Source organism: Sinohyriopsis cumingii, chromosome 14 (genome assembly GCF_028554795.1).
Source record: "Sinohyriopsis cumingii isolate HCF-2022 chromosome 14, ASM2855479v2, whole genome shotgun sequence".
NCBI lineage: Eukaryota > Metazoa > Mollusca > Bivalvia > Unionida > Unionidae > Sinohyriopsis > Sinohyriopsis cumingii.
In genome coordinates this window covers 61,566,138-61,581,363 of record NC_142974.1, presented here as the reverse complement: position 1 = coordinate 61,581,363, position 15,226 = coordinate 61,566,138, and the positions used below count along the sequence as shown (strand labels likewise).

The 15,226-nt window shown below is 32.5% G+C and overlaps 1 long non-coding RNA gene across 2 annotated transcripts; it reads right to left on the bottom strand.

Moving 5' to 3' along the window:
- Positions 1-533: 533 nt before the first annotated feature.
- LOC149783968 (uncharacterized) lies at positions 534-9,292 on the bottom strand. Of its 2 annotated transcripts, XR_016413702.1 has the most exons (3): positions 7,952-9,292; positions 4,201-4,462; positions 534-2,235 (listed from the first exon to the last, which is right to left on the bottom strand). It is a non-coding gene; the product is annotated as an uncharacterized LOC149783968 (long non-coding RNA). The 2 variants fall into 2 exon arrangements; XR_016413701.1 differs by lacking the exon at positions 7,952-9,292 and having other exon boundaries at positions 4,201-4,657.
- Positions 9,293-15,226: the final 5,934 nt, after the last annotated feature.

Sequence of the window (15,226 nt, the reverse complement as noted above, 5' to 3'; positions counted from 1 at the left end):
GGGACCAATGACTGCAAACATAAAGTGTAAACGTATTCAGAAAGAAAAAATTCAATCAGCCTTTCGAAAGGAAAATATGTATAATAGCATTAATTCAATTTGAAAGATATTTAAATATATTAAGGTTATGTATAATTTGATTTGACATTATATATATTATGTTATATGCATTAAAACTAAAACATGTTAATAATCAGCTGGCTATAATGTAGATTAATTGGCACTTGCTTCCCCCTACCCCCTCCTCTCTCTCTCTCTCTCTCTCTCTCTCTCTCTCGCTCTCTCTCTCTCACTATGAAACAAATTGATAATTGCAGAGGACATATATGTTGAACCACGCCATTCTCATAGAGACCACATCCACTCCACGGTTGTCATCCGTGTTTAGCTGTATGAAATGAACATATTTGGCTCAAGGTGTCATGTTAAAAATGATGCACAAAACGTAAGCCAAATCATCATTATTTGTATTGGTGCGTTTAGCAAGTACAACCTAAAATAAAAACGGTAATAATCACAAAGAAACAATAGTAAACCAAAGGGTAATTTTATACATTATCTGTAAAAACCGGTGTATCAATATATATATATATATATATATATATATATATATATATATATATATATATATATATATATATATATATATATATATATATATACTATAATAGAAGGGTGTACTCGGTCGGGCCAGTGCGTATCACTGCTAATAGGGATAACACAATTCATTGACAAATTGAAACATTGGTCTCTCCACTCACAATAAGCAGAAATATACAAAATGAAAACCTTTGGACTCAAAACAAACAATTAACATGTCCTTGTACAAGCAAGTGAAAACAGCAAATAATCAGTATATCTAGTTACAAGAAAAACGTTATGTGATATTACGATAAGTTCAGATATATTACAAACTTGCAACATAATCATAATGAAACTTCCAAAAAGGCATGCTAACGAACTACCAATGGTTTCCATATAACTCATATGCGTCAGATGCGAAAAATGACAAATAATTTAAAGCAGCAGCATGTCTTGCTTGTTCACCAAATTTTTCCATAACTTGGTTCAAAAGTCATCTTTTCTGTCATTTTACCTTGCATTTTGAGCAGAATATGGTGTCTGAAAAAATAATACTTTAACGTTACCAAAGTTGTTACGAATTCGGATCGGTTATTATAAATGTTCTGAAACTTAGCTTGCGTCATTTGCTTTCGTTGTCAAAGAAGTGTGATACGTATTCGGGCTCTTTTCTAATATTTTGAACAAATGTACTAGTGTGCGAAAAGTATTATCTCTCCTCTTTTTTCCCCATCTACAAATGTTATCTCTATTTCTGTTAATTCAGTCCAGTCTTTGATGCTTCTGCTAAAGACGGGATTAATGTTTTCAATGTTTTTAAAAAAGGATGAAAGACTCACTTCTCTCACAATGCTAAGGTACCAACCAATACATAGTAATGTCTGTTCTTATTGAAGAATTGTAACATGGTACAGGTCCTTGTATTATCCACAGCAATGTATTTTACCTGTGTAGATACAAAACAATATTTCCCTTTACATATAGAAATGTGTTATTGAAAACTTCTTTGTACGTATATTATTAAAATGTTCATAGATTTTGACCATTCAATCTATTCTGAATAAATGAGTCAGATGTAAGAGAAAATCATCAGGTTTTTATTACGGGTAGAAAGCATGCGTTTCCGTTATCACATTCTCAATAGCCATGAACTTTAACGGTGTATTCAGCAACTTCTGCTCAGAACACTCCATATAAAATCGTGAAATCTATCGCTAGCAAGAAACCGTCCATGTCTCTTTGAGGTCATTCCCTAAAATGGACTAGGATGTAAATATATTAGGAATGGATCATTTGGGTCGATTCCCGCTTCTGCAACCCTAAGCCGCGTACGTAAAATATAAAATTTGGTTTCAAATGATAATTGTAGGAAATTTTCGTCATTTTCATACCCGGGAATAGTTGTACCTTGATATGTTCGTTCCTTGGGGCTGAAATATGATTTTTTAACTACTTGGGATGTCAATCCTACACGAAGCGCATTTCCAAATCCATATTTTTCAGCCATACGAAGACAGAAGAAAAAATTGGTGGATCTTGCTTTCTGTTGGTTGCAATTTTGGAATTCCTGAAGAATGTAATCTTCACACCTCTTAAGGACCCCTTCATGTTTAAATCTCTGTGCAATTGGAGCAATTTGTTCAATATTTGCGTCTGAAACAGAATATATATATATATATATATATATATATATATATATATATATATATATATATATATATATATATAAAGAGAACGAGAGAGATCTTTTAAACATGACACTTACATAAGCTGCATATAATATATAATGCACCTATCACAGCTTGAGCCTTGTGTTTATTATATTTTATTTCTGAACTCGATGCTGCCAACTTATTTTGCCCATGCACCCTGATAGTGAGCAATGAACATCCATAAGGCCTCCTCTTCATAAGATATTTTTTCTATTAGATTCAGGAATATGTTGATTTAAAGAAAAGAGCATTTCATTACCATGCCATTATTATTCATTTTCGTCTGCATGTTAACTTTCATAGACAAATGGTGTACCCTGCAATCAAAATGTAAATATAACAGTGACGAAAACGATTGGACAGTTTCCCAAAGATGACACAAGACAAAGGTTAACATGATATATTTTGTCAAAACTTACTGTGTAATGGACAAGGATTTGTCAGCTACGTTGTGCAACACTGTCCGTTATGTTAAGAAGGTTGGGTGATATACAAAAATATCCCAAAACAACAGTTTTAAAACAAAATGCGTGGGAAACGAGAAAACTTTTTACTTGAAATAATTCATGCTATATAATTGGCTTCTCAAATAAGGCATATATTTTAGAGTTATTGTGCACAATCATCCGACTCATTGTATCTTCATTTGACAACGTAGTGGGAATCCACCCAATGCCTGATATATGATAGTTTATAACAAACTCTTATCCTTCATCTCATCAACTACAATATGTGCGGTACATGTACAAAACAGTTCTTAAACTACTTTATGAAAATGAATCCAGCTATCATTTATGTGTTTACAGCTAAGGCAGGCGAACTTAGATGAGCTTCTGGACCCAATTTCATCTAGTTGTAGTTTTTGAAAAGCCAAGTTACCGCAGAACCACCTTTAGGACTTACTACTAAATTGTAGATTTTCTTTGGAGATCACCATATCTACAAGTTTAGTTTTAGTTTATATGTATCACATACACTTATAACTACACACTTACAAATTTCATTTTTTCAGTTGTGAAAGGACGTGTATGTAGTAGTGGCAATATACATTTAGTTTCTGACCTTTTCATCTAGTTTCATAATTAAGTATAACGTAATATAACGACGATTCCGCTGTGACTTTTCAAAGAGACGAACTACATTCTCCTTTAAGATTGAGGAGATAAATGTTTTCCTTAATCAGTCTTAGGCACAGGTATAATTAAATGTAATATTGCTGAATTTTGTGTTAGCCTATGCTTCAACAAATTCCAGAAGTCACTAATGAGTGCTTTCTCTAATTTCATAGTCTTAATACGAAATAAACCTAGCGTAGGAATCTGAATACGTTTAAAATGGGTGGAGTAGACATCACAAAATTAGGACTAGTGCTTCTTACTCAATACGTATTTATTTCGTTGTTATTGAAATTCATATGCAGTATTGATTTATATGTATTATTGCATTACGGTCCTGAAGCGAAATGTGCATTCAAATTCTTCACTTATGTTGGTAACCATTTAAGTTAGTTATGGTTACACTTACTAACATTTGTTGATATGCTCAGAAAGGTAAATGCCACCTGGTACGAGAGTGAAAAGGCTATTTTTTTACAAAACAAAGCTCGGCTAATTATCAGCACTAATCTTCACAATGCTGTGAATGATAACAGAGAAAGAAGACGAATCTTTATGTTGACTGAGACATAAGGTAAGACCTCCTTTTATGAAGTTTTACTCGCATCCTCTAATGATTGGAAACGAACAACACTAATTTTTAATTAAGTTATTATTATATAATGACTAAATAAAACTTTAGCAACCTATATAAAATCTAGCCTAATCTAATAAATGAAACTAAATGTTAATTAACTTAAGATTAAAATATAATTATGTATACAATTAGAACAAAATAAAACACTATTTACCTGTAATTGACTGATATTTCTTAGGATGTAGACATTCAAGGAACATAATCATGTCTCTGTAAGTCACGTCATCGATTTGAAGTATCGACTGGTCTTTGCTATTCTCAATCATCTGTGTAAACACTTCGGATCCCTCCATAAGTGGATATTTCACGAAGTGCAGTTCCTTGCCTTCAACCAAAAGTGTGATGTCTGTTAATTTAGACTTCCTGAATAATTCAGGAGGTTGTTCATTTTCGACCACTCGTTCATTTTTCTTTGGCTGTTGAAATAAGTTGGAAGCCATAGTTGAATTGTTTGTAACATACAATGTGTACGTGCAAATATCAAGTTACACTTTCGATATATTTTCCTGGTAAAAGTCACGTGATGTTAATAATCTATAACAGCCTAACTGGTTCAGTAAGTTCTAAACGTGAATGAATAATATTAAACACATTATCGCCAGGTGAAAAGAAGCCAGCTTTAAATGAAATAATGCCGGGCTTTTACAAGATAGTTGTGCTTTATTAAGAGATAAATATGCATTATTACAAAACGGTACCCATACTAATTTCTTTTATTGATGATTCGCTTTTAGACTAGTTCACAGAAATGACGGAGCAGTTAGACATGTTAACTTGGAATAAGTTGCATTTCGGATTAAATAATTAGGATATAAGAGATACACAGACACACACACAGACACACACAGACACACACATACATATATATATATATATATATATATATATATATATATATATATATATATATATATATATATGCAACATACGCTTCTCATTCAATATTCAAGTCGCCACGACGAGACGTGCACAAAAGATTGACGGAGCGTAACATCACAGGGGAGAATTATCCTAACAATCTCATTCAGGTTGGCATTTCTACATAAAGATATGTATTATTTTTTTTTTTACTCTAAGTTACAGTGAGTACCCCATTATCGATTACGTATGTGTCAGAGTCCTATTAATTCTACATTGTTTTGGTTTGGTTTATTTTCTAAATTACTAAAGAGGTGTAATTGCTTTTGAGGTCGCCCATACCACAACACATTTAATCGTGGGTGCAATTACGGATGGCATATATGTTCTAGTCATAAACCACGTCAGTACTGAATATTCGTTAATTGATGCGCTTATGTATATGTTCATAATATATCACTCGGTTGCTAGCTAATAATTTATTAATTTTGTTATGCATTCTTTTCTGGCTGTATAGAAGCGGCAAAACGTTGGATGAGTAACCACGGAATGGGAAGCACTGACAATGGGAGTGGAGATCATAATCGTACACAGAATTCTCATATCTCTCTGGAGAAGACATGAAGGAAATCCATATATTTAATACGAGTATTCTACGAGGAAACATGTTGAATTTAGGAGGAGTGTCCTTATTGAGTAATGCCAACAGTTTTATATGGATATATATGGGTATTTTAGTATCTAGAGTAATGCCTACAATTTTAGTACCTAGAGTAATGCCTACAATTTTATATGGATATATCTGGTTTGTTAATAACATGGAGTAATGCCTACAACTTTAAATGGATATCGATTGGTATTTTAGTACATGGAGTAATGCCTACAATTTTATACGGATATAGATGGGTATTTTAGGACATGGAGTAATGCCTACAATTTTATATGGATATATATGGGTATTATAGTAAATGAAGTAATTCCTGCACTTTTATATGGATATGGATGGGTATTTTAGTACATGGAGTAATGCCTACAAGTTTATATGGATATATATGGTTAGTTAAGTACATGGAGTATTGCCTACAACTTTAAATGGATATAAATGGGCATTTTAGTACATGAGTAATGTCTATAATTTTAAACGGATATAGATGGTATTTTAGTACATGGTGTAATGCCTACAACTTTATATGGATATAGATGGTTATTTTAGTAGATGGAGTAATGCCAACTATTTTATACGGATATATATGTGCATTTTAGTACATGGAGTAATGCCTACAATTTTATATGGATATATATGGATATTTTAGTACATGGAGTAATGCCTACAGTTTTTAGATGCAGTAATTCCTACAATTTTATATGGATTTACATGGGTATTTTAGTACATGGAGTAATGCCTACAATTTTATATGTCTATCTATCTATCTATCTATCTATCTATCTATCTATCTATATATATATATATATATATATATATATATATATATATATATATATATATATATATATATATATATATATATATATATATATATGGGTATTTTAGTACATGGAGTAATGTCTATAATTTTAAATGGATATAGATGGGTATTTTAGTACATTGAGTAATGCCTAGAATTTTATATGGTTATCGATGGGTATTTTAGTAGATGGAGTAATGCCAACTATTTTATATGGACATTAATGGGTATTTTAGTACATGGAGTAATGCCTACAATTTTATACGGATATATTTGGATATTTTAGTACATGGAGTAATGACTACAATTTTATATGAATATATATGGGTATTTTAGTAGATGCAGTAATTCCTACAATTTTATATGGATATATATGGATATTTTAGTACATGGAGTAATGCCTACAATTTTATATGGATATAGATGGGTATTTTAGTACATATATTAATGCCTACAATTGTATATGGATATAGATCGGTATTTTAGCACATGCAGGAAAGCCTACAATTGTATATGGATATATATATATGGTTAGTTAGGTACATGCAGTAAGGCATACAACTTTAAATGGATATAGATGGGTATTTTAGTACATGGAGTAATGCCTACAATTTTATATGGATACAGATGGGAATTTTAGTGAATGGAATAATGCCTACAATTTTATATTGATATATATGTTAGTTAAGTACATGGAGTAATGCCTACAACTTTAAATGGATATAGATGGGTATTTTAGTACATGCAATAATGCCTACAAGTTTATATGGATATATATGGTTAGTTAAGTACATGGAGCAATGCCTACAACTTTAAATGGATATAAATGGGTATTTTAGTACATGGAGTAATGTCTACAATTTGAAACGGATATAGAAGTGTATTTTAGTACAAGGAGTAATGCCTACAATTTTATATGGATATCGATGGGTATTTTAGTAGATGGAGTAATGCCAACTATTTGATAAGGATATGGATGGGTATTTTAGTACATGGAGTAATGCCTACAATTTTATATGGATATATATATATGGGTATTTTAGTAGATGCAGTAATGCCTACAATTTTATATGGATATATAATGGTATTTTAGTACATGGAGTAATGCCTACTATTTTATATTGATATAGATGGGTATTTTAGCACATGGAGTAATGCCTACAATTTTATATGGATATATATGGGTAGTGTAGTACATGAAGCAATGCCTACAATTGTATATGGATATACATGGGTATTTTTTAGTACATGCAGTAATGCCTACAATTGTATATGGATATGGATGGGTATTTTAGTAGCTGCTATGCTGATAAACATTTCTATTTTTTTTTTCTTGAGTAATTGTAAACATATGAGTTTTGTATCATTCTGTTTTCTCTTAACTTAGTATATATTCTTAGCAACTTTCTTTTATTACTGTTGAGGGAGTGATAAGTGAGCTTTGTATAATCCCGTTCACATTCAATAGCGTTGATGGAGACGACAAATACCTATATACTTTGTTAATATTTATCCTATAGCTGACGAGGTATCAGTGTGTTTTAATATTTGGGAACTTTTAAATGAATACCATTCACATACTTTCTAATCCATCCATACGCAAAGTCCTGCTCCACGACGTCATCCCGCTTCTTCAGACAATCCTCTGCAGTCATAAGTAAAAAATCGTCAACATAAGCATCATATAGCCAAATACATACATATGCGTAAAGCGTGTATTCATTAAGTCTGTACATGTCACTGGATATAATAATATCCTCATGAGATCAGTCGCTGTGCCATGACATTTGAAACAATTCATTGGCATTGTCACGCTATATTTCATATACAGTTATTAATGGAAAGGCAAAGTGAGGCGGACAAAGCCTAGAAATAGCGCTCCGCATAATCTTTATTTCCTTAGTCATTAAAGAATGGCTACATATCAATTTCCCATGAAACATACAGCTTTGCATATTTTGATTGATTATTTATGTGTACGTTAGATACAACGCCTATCTGGGAATGTTGCTTTATATACTGCAAAAGCCTAGGAAAAAAAATTGACATGACGTCTTCAGAGTAACCAAATTTTTGACTTCGATAATACTAAAGTAGAACAACCTCATACGTCAGCAGCATGATTTGTATAGCCTTATCGGAAAACAAATATGGCTACTGCGTGCAGTTTTATGTAAAATGCATCATTCTTTAACAAAAGAAAATATCAGTGTTCGGAAGATGATTTCAAGATATTTTCTTGACTGTTTTACAGTCTGAACGTCACGTAGCAAATTAAGTGTTGAATATTCATCGTATTAGAAGTATTTAGAGTACAAGAATTCGCCGAGATACGTCTCTGTTACCTTACACATTGCCAAACTTGTATGAATTTCATAATTTAAAAGGACGTGTAAACATACGGTAAATCCGCATTACCGAATATATTGCCGAACTTGTATAGAACTGAGAAAAAATGTATTATGCATGTAGAAATGCTGGAAGTCAATTTTACCGTATGCGTTATCTAAATTGTTTGCACCTTTATATTGAATATGCCATATACACATTGCCAAGTTATATAGATCTGAACATTTAATATGCCATTTTTACAGTTATATATATATCGCAGCTTGCAAAGGAAAATGAAATACAACGAATGATCTATGTCATCACGCATATTTACGTATATTTTTACATATTCTGCTAGAGAAGAAATTTTGCTTGATGCCAATACATTCTTATTAAACCCTAATTATGTGGGGAAAATGCACTGCATGTGTAACGTCGTCGATAAATAATTTTTGTCTCAAATAAAGGACGAGGTACGCTTGTGACGTAGATTTGCCCTTGTCCAGTCGTAATGATATTCACTCCAAATGTTTATATTACATGGGTATCCATATAACATCCACTTTCAACATGGGCATTAGTCATTATTTTGTTTGAATGCACAATGATGACAGCGTCACATGCAGCGCAAAATATTAAATGGCCTGTATCAACGTTCCAGATACATGAGTAACGTTTTTTGTTCGTGTCGTACGACACACACACACACACACACACACACACACACACAATATATATATATATATATATATATATATATATATATATATATATATATATATATATATATGGGCAAGATATATACGTCGCCTGTTATATTGCTGAGAATTGTTTGCTTGATGACAAAAATCAATTTATACCAAACATTTTTATTAGCAACATAATATGTTAAGATTTGCTTTTACGAATTTAGTTAAGGTGATTGATATTACTTTCCTAAAAAAGCAAAAATCAGTAATGCATATTGACCTTCTTAGAAACACTGATTTATATGAATAATCTAAAAAAAATTAAAAATAAGTATCAATGTAAGTTGTTTGTATTACCTGAAATTAGCACTACATACTAATATGTACTTGCATTTACATATGCGTATGCTTGTATGAGAGATAAACAGATTATTTTGCAAACCCCTTGTCACTTTAGCAGTTACTCTCCTTTACTGTAGCATTATGGATAAAATATTAACACTTTCTCAGTCAGTCAATGGTGGCACTCTACAGTTTCAGACTTAGCATGGGTTTCATTCTTAACGAAATTTAATTTCCTATATTTGTCATTGCTACATTTCTTATATTGTAAATATCACTAATTACTATTTCCAGGATATGTCGAACAGAGATGTTCGGAACGATGTGACACAATCAAGTCATCAATAAAAAATTGTATTTGAGTTATTATTTTACAAATGGCAAACATTCTCAGTTGTTTCCAGATATGTCATTGGTATATATACGTACTTTTTATGGCTGAAGGAAAGCATGTATGAACACGTTGAAGTACTACACCTCTCCTTTTCATACTAGCTTCATGTTGCAATTTGCATCATTTGAATAAAAGTATTCCAATCTTCATCTAAAGTGCAAAACACGAGGTAGAACAATGAAAAGAAAGTAAACTGTTTTGATGCATCAGTTTCAATATATCTTCTTTTTAAGGATAGAAGTATCTGAAGACTGAATAAAGGCCAACGTTAAAAAGAGAAAAACTGAACATTGGTTTGAGTGGCGGTCAAACACACAATAGCAAATGGATACCAAAAAGCAAAGAAATGGACAAACGTGAATGGATGAAGAGATGAAAGGACAAACGAACGGATCAAAAATGAGCGAATAGACAGATAGCCAATTGCCGAAAGGATGGCTGAAGTAAAGAGACAAATGTGTAGACAAATGAAAGAAATATAAGTACTGTGAGACAGATTTATAAACATATGAATGGACTGGCATATACAAGGACAAATTGATGATCCGATTTGGAAAGGTATCATACCAAAACAACGCACGGACGAGTGAATATTTATGAATTTGTCAAAGACTAAATGTATGGAAACATGCAGAAATTTCCAAAATATGTATTCTATTAATTCAGAAAACTAATGCCTGCTAAACAACACACACGACAGAAGCTAAATCAGAGTGTGATTAATTGTGTGCACATTTGATCTTTTAGAAAAGCGAAACCTGCACATCAAATTAATTAAACATTGACACATTGACCCAAAAACACATTTCCAAAGCCTTATCGACGTAATACTTCAGACTTTACGAAGTATATACTGCCTCTTATTTAAATGGTTATTATTTTCCCATCTCTATCCCTTCGTCATATCCTTGCCCCTCCCCACACCCCGGACGATTTCAAACTATCACTGGATTAACTGTCTTTCTTGTTTTCTTATTTCGAAAGTGATCAATATTAGCAACACATATTGTGTCATAATACACATGTTTATTATTAACAATTCATTCCACTTGATCACAAAATCGAACTCTAGTGGAAATGTACAAATACATTCGGAACAAATGCATGCAGAGATATGAGCATATAAATGTCGCTTATGTGCACTAGATTAATATTTATATTTCTCCCTCCATTACACAGATTCGTGAATTCGTTCTTAATAATAATGGACATCTTGCAGAACCTGACATCAGTTATGTAATTAAAATACGGAAACAATAGAGAAGATTGATTTCAGTATCTTCATTAAAAAGAAGTTTCTCTTTTACCAACGTCAGTGGTCCACGAAAGGAATGTCAAAAAACTAGTTAAATAGAACTGAATCATAAATATTTTTTGAACTGATTCCATAACAATAAACGATAGACAATGAACGCCTTCATCCCAAGTCAAGCCTTGTCTATATTAGGGTTGACTATGTGCGTTTCTAAAGGGGTGGGGGTGGACAATGCTTAAAAAATATTGCCTCGATCTGATTTTTAAGTATAAAATGGATAATATCCCACTCCTAGTTTTACTTGAAATAAATTTATACAATCGGAAAGGACAATATAGTTCCATAAACTACATGACCATCCGCTTACAGTACAAATTCAGTCGTGGCGTAGTGGTTACAGCGTCCGCCACGGATGCGGGAGGTCGTTGGTTCGATCCCAGGTTCAATCATATGAAAGGCTTAAAAAAGGATACTAACAGTTGCCTTACTTGGCTCTCGGCATTAAGAGATTAATGTTAGGACTGGTCGGCTTGGTGTCAGGATAATGTCACTGGGTGGGACATCATGATACGTTTCTGCAGCATGATTCTCCAGTGCTAGACATCACTATAAACTGTCACACTGCAAACATCGTAGCGATATGACTGAAAAAATTGTTAAAGATACGTTACGAATCCAAATCTCATACACGCACACACGCACAAATGCAGTCAAAATTAAAATAGTTAATAGTGTTGAATATGTATATTCTGCATCGTAACATGGCCATTATTACTAAATGACTACACACCGGGCTCGAATTTAAATGGCATTGTTGTGTTTACCGTTGTTTTGTTTTTTTTGTTTTTTTTTAAACAGAATCGACTATCATCTGTAATTTAATTGTGTATAACTCAAAAGATTGCATTTCATGTTTAAACAGAATGATAAATTTACACTATGCATTCAAAAACTTGACAAGGTCTCGTTAATTCTGTGTACAAGTGTATTCAGATTTAATGGAGTAAAGTAAAAGCGTAAACTGATCGCAAAATATGCCAATCAGCCCAAATGTTTTCTAAATGTAAAATGGACAATAGTATTTACACAGATTGCAATTGCGTCTATGTTAATATCTTCTAAACTTTAATTTGGCATTAAATCTGTTAACTTATCTATATTAGAACTATAAAATGCATACAATAAGCTGATAAGGATGCAACTAAATCTCTCTCTCACTCTCTCTCTCAGCCTATGCAATGCGTGGTGTTCTGAAATATCGCGCGAGTGGTATTTTATGTTATACTTTTTAAACTGTTCCGAGCCAAAATATTGTGTTCCTTAAATATTGTGCTCATAATACATATGGTACATAATTCATATCGTACCCAAGACATTTCGCAAATACTGTTTCGACTCACAAGGCATAAATGTCTTTTAGATCTAAATAGTTCGTACCTAGTGGACGGTCATTTACTTGTCTGTACCAAATACATTTCATAAATTTCACAACCAACGTGATTAATGCACCTTTTCTACTTATTTTTCGCTTAGTGGTTAGAGCGGCCGAGTAATACGAAAAAACGTATATAATGACACTAACATCTGCTTCGCTTGGAACTCAGCATAAATATGTTAGTGTTAGGACTGGTCAGCCTGGTGTCAAGATAATGTGACTGGGTGGGACATCATGCTACATGTCTGCGGCATGATTCCCCAGTGTTACACATCACTATAAGCTGTCGCAATGCATACATCGTAGCGATTTGACTGAAAAAGTGTTAAAGCTACGTTAAAAATCCAAATCTCTCTCTCTTTCTTACTCTCTCTCTCTCTCTCTCTCTCTCACACACACACACACACACACACACACACACACTTTAGGGTCATAACATTTCCGTACAGGTAACGAAACTGTCAGTAATATGTAAAATATCACCTTGCTTATCACATTAAGACCTGTTGACAGCATACATCGTACTATAAATATCAAGCAGTATGCCAGTTTACGTACCACAGTAACATCAGTAATTTTCATTCAAGACATGTATTGCTAGCAAATCTAACTTAAACATCACCTTCAATGAAGCTTTAGACTGTAAAACGTCGTTTGATTGCCAAAGGGTGAATTGTTCTTGATATAAACATCAATCATTTATCCCTTCCTTTACTGAATATGCACAAATTGATATTTCCACACCAGAAAAGTACATAATATATCTCTATTACATCATAGCTACTAGTCATGATATTATATTTTTAAATAAAAGGCAAAAAGAACAAATATGGAAAGATCATGCTGCATAGGATATATTTTGTAAGTTCACATATGCATCTAGTTGGTTCTTTCGAAATGTATTCTTGCAGTAACTCATAAATTATACATTTTCTAATGCAACTAGTTGCTAGAACATTTTAAGGTTAATTTAGATTTTTTAAAGCAATAACCTGCAGTTTAGCATGGTAAGTAACAGAAAAGCTAAAATGTCTATGTTAAAAGAAAATGTAAATTTATATACAAGTTTAGGTACAATTACAGTGTAATGAAACATAGATGTAACTTATAACAATAACACTTCTGAATTTCGCTTTACTTCAAAACAAAACTGAAACGGACAAATACTAGTGGTTTAGGAACGATTAGCTAAATTTATATTATAACTTTATGTCTGTATACACTTCGAGTCTTTATATAAGATTCTACGCAAATACAATGTACAGATAACATTGTTACGAGTTTTTCTTTCGTTCGGAGAAATAAGAAAATTCGGAAAAAGTCCGAAATGATTCACATTTTGAAAGTATTAAAGACATATAGCAAATTGATTAAATTAAAATCACCCTTTGCAGATTACTGCCCTATATGCAACAACGAGACAGAAGGAGTCAATCAAAACACTGAAAACACATTTGCAATTTCGGAATATAAGATATTTATCTCACAGACATTACACCCTGCCAATAATATTAAAATGTGCAAATAAGGCACGTACGTTCGGGCGATCCAATTGTTCACAAAGTAAAATATTTAAAGTATATGAATTATATATGACAAACAAAGATGACAAGTACACAGTTAAAGCGTCTTGGAGACAAAAAAAATGAATGGTAAAAAGTTTAGTACTTGTAACATGCAAAGGATGCTATAAACAGATTAGCGTTTGGAAACAAGCTTGAAATAATTATGCCAATAAAGTAAGTCGCATAGAAAGAAAGCATCAATAGCCGCGTCAAGGAGAAATAATACTTTAAAGTTTGAACTTTAATGGGTTTCTAGAATGAGAAAGACTTTAAAATGAACAACAGAGAAAATAACATTAAATAATTTCCAAGATAAAACCACAGTACACACAAAAATAAAACCAGTAAGCAAATCATATAGTACATATAATCGAGATTATCCTTATCAAAGGTTTTAGTACTTTCTTTTTCGTAGAGTCTGAGAGTCGGAGTTATTCTCCCTGGTTGTTTCTAAGACTGAGTCAGAAGATGCTCTTCTTTGCCAAGATATGATATTCGAATGGGAGAGGAAAGATATGTACATCTCAGCTGAACGAAGAATATATTTTATAAACGCCACCGGTATTTTAGTTTGCTTCGCATCACACTGACTGGTGACTGCTAATGGCATAATGATCATTTTGGCATGCTGGCGGTAGCATCACATGCATGTTGACTGGCAACTAAACCTAAAATGACATTGGATCAAAAATTAATCCAGGCATGTGATATCCAATGTCTTCTTTCTCCGACTATCATAAACATCAAACTAATCTTAAAACAACCAAACCTTGAATCAGCTATGTTCACCTATTCCTTATATAAGTGACCTGTTGACTCAGCCTAGTTAATATTTATTTTGCACA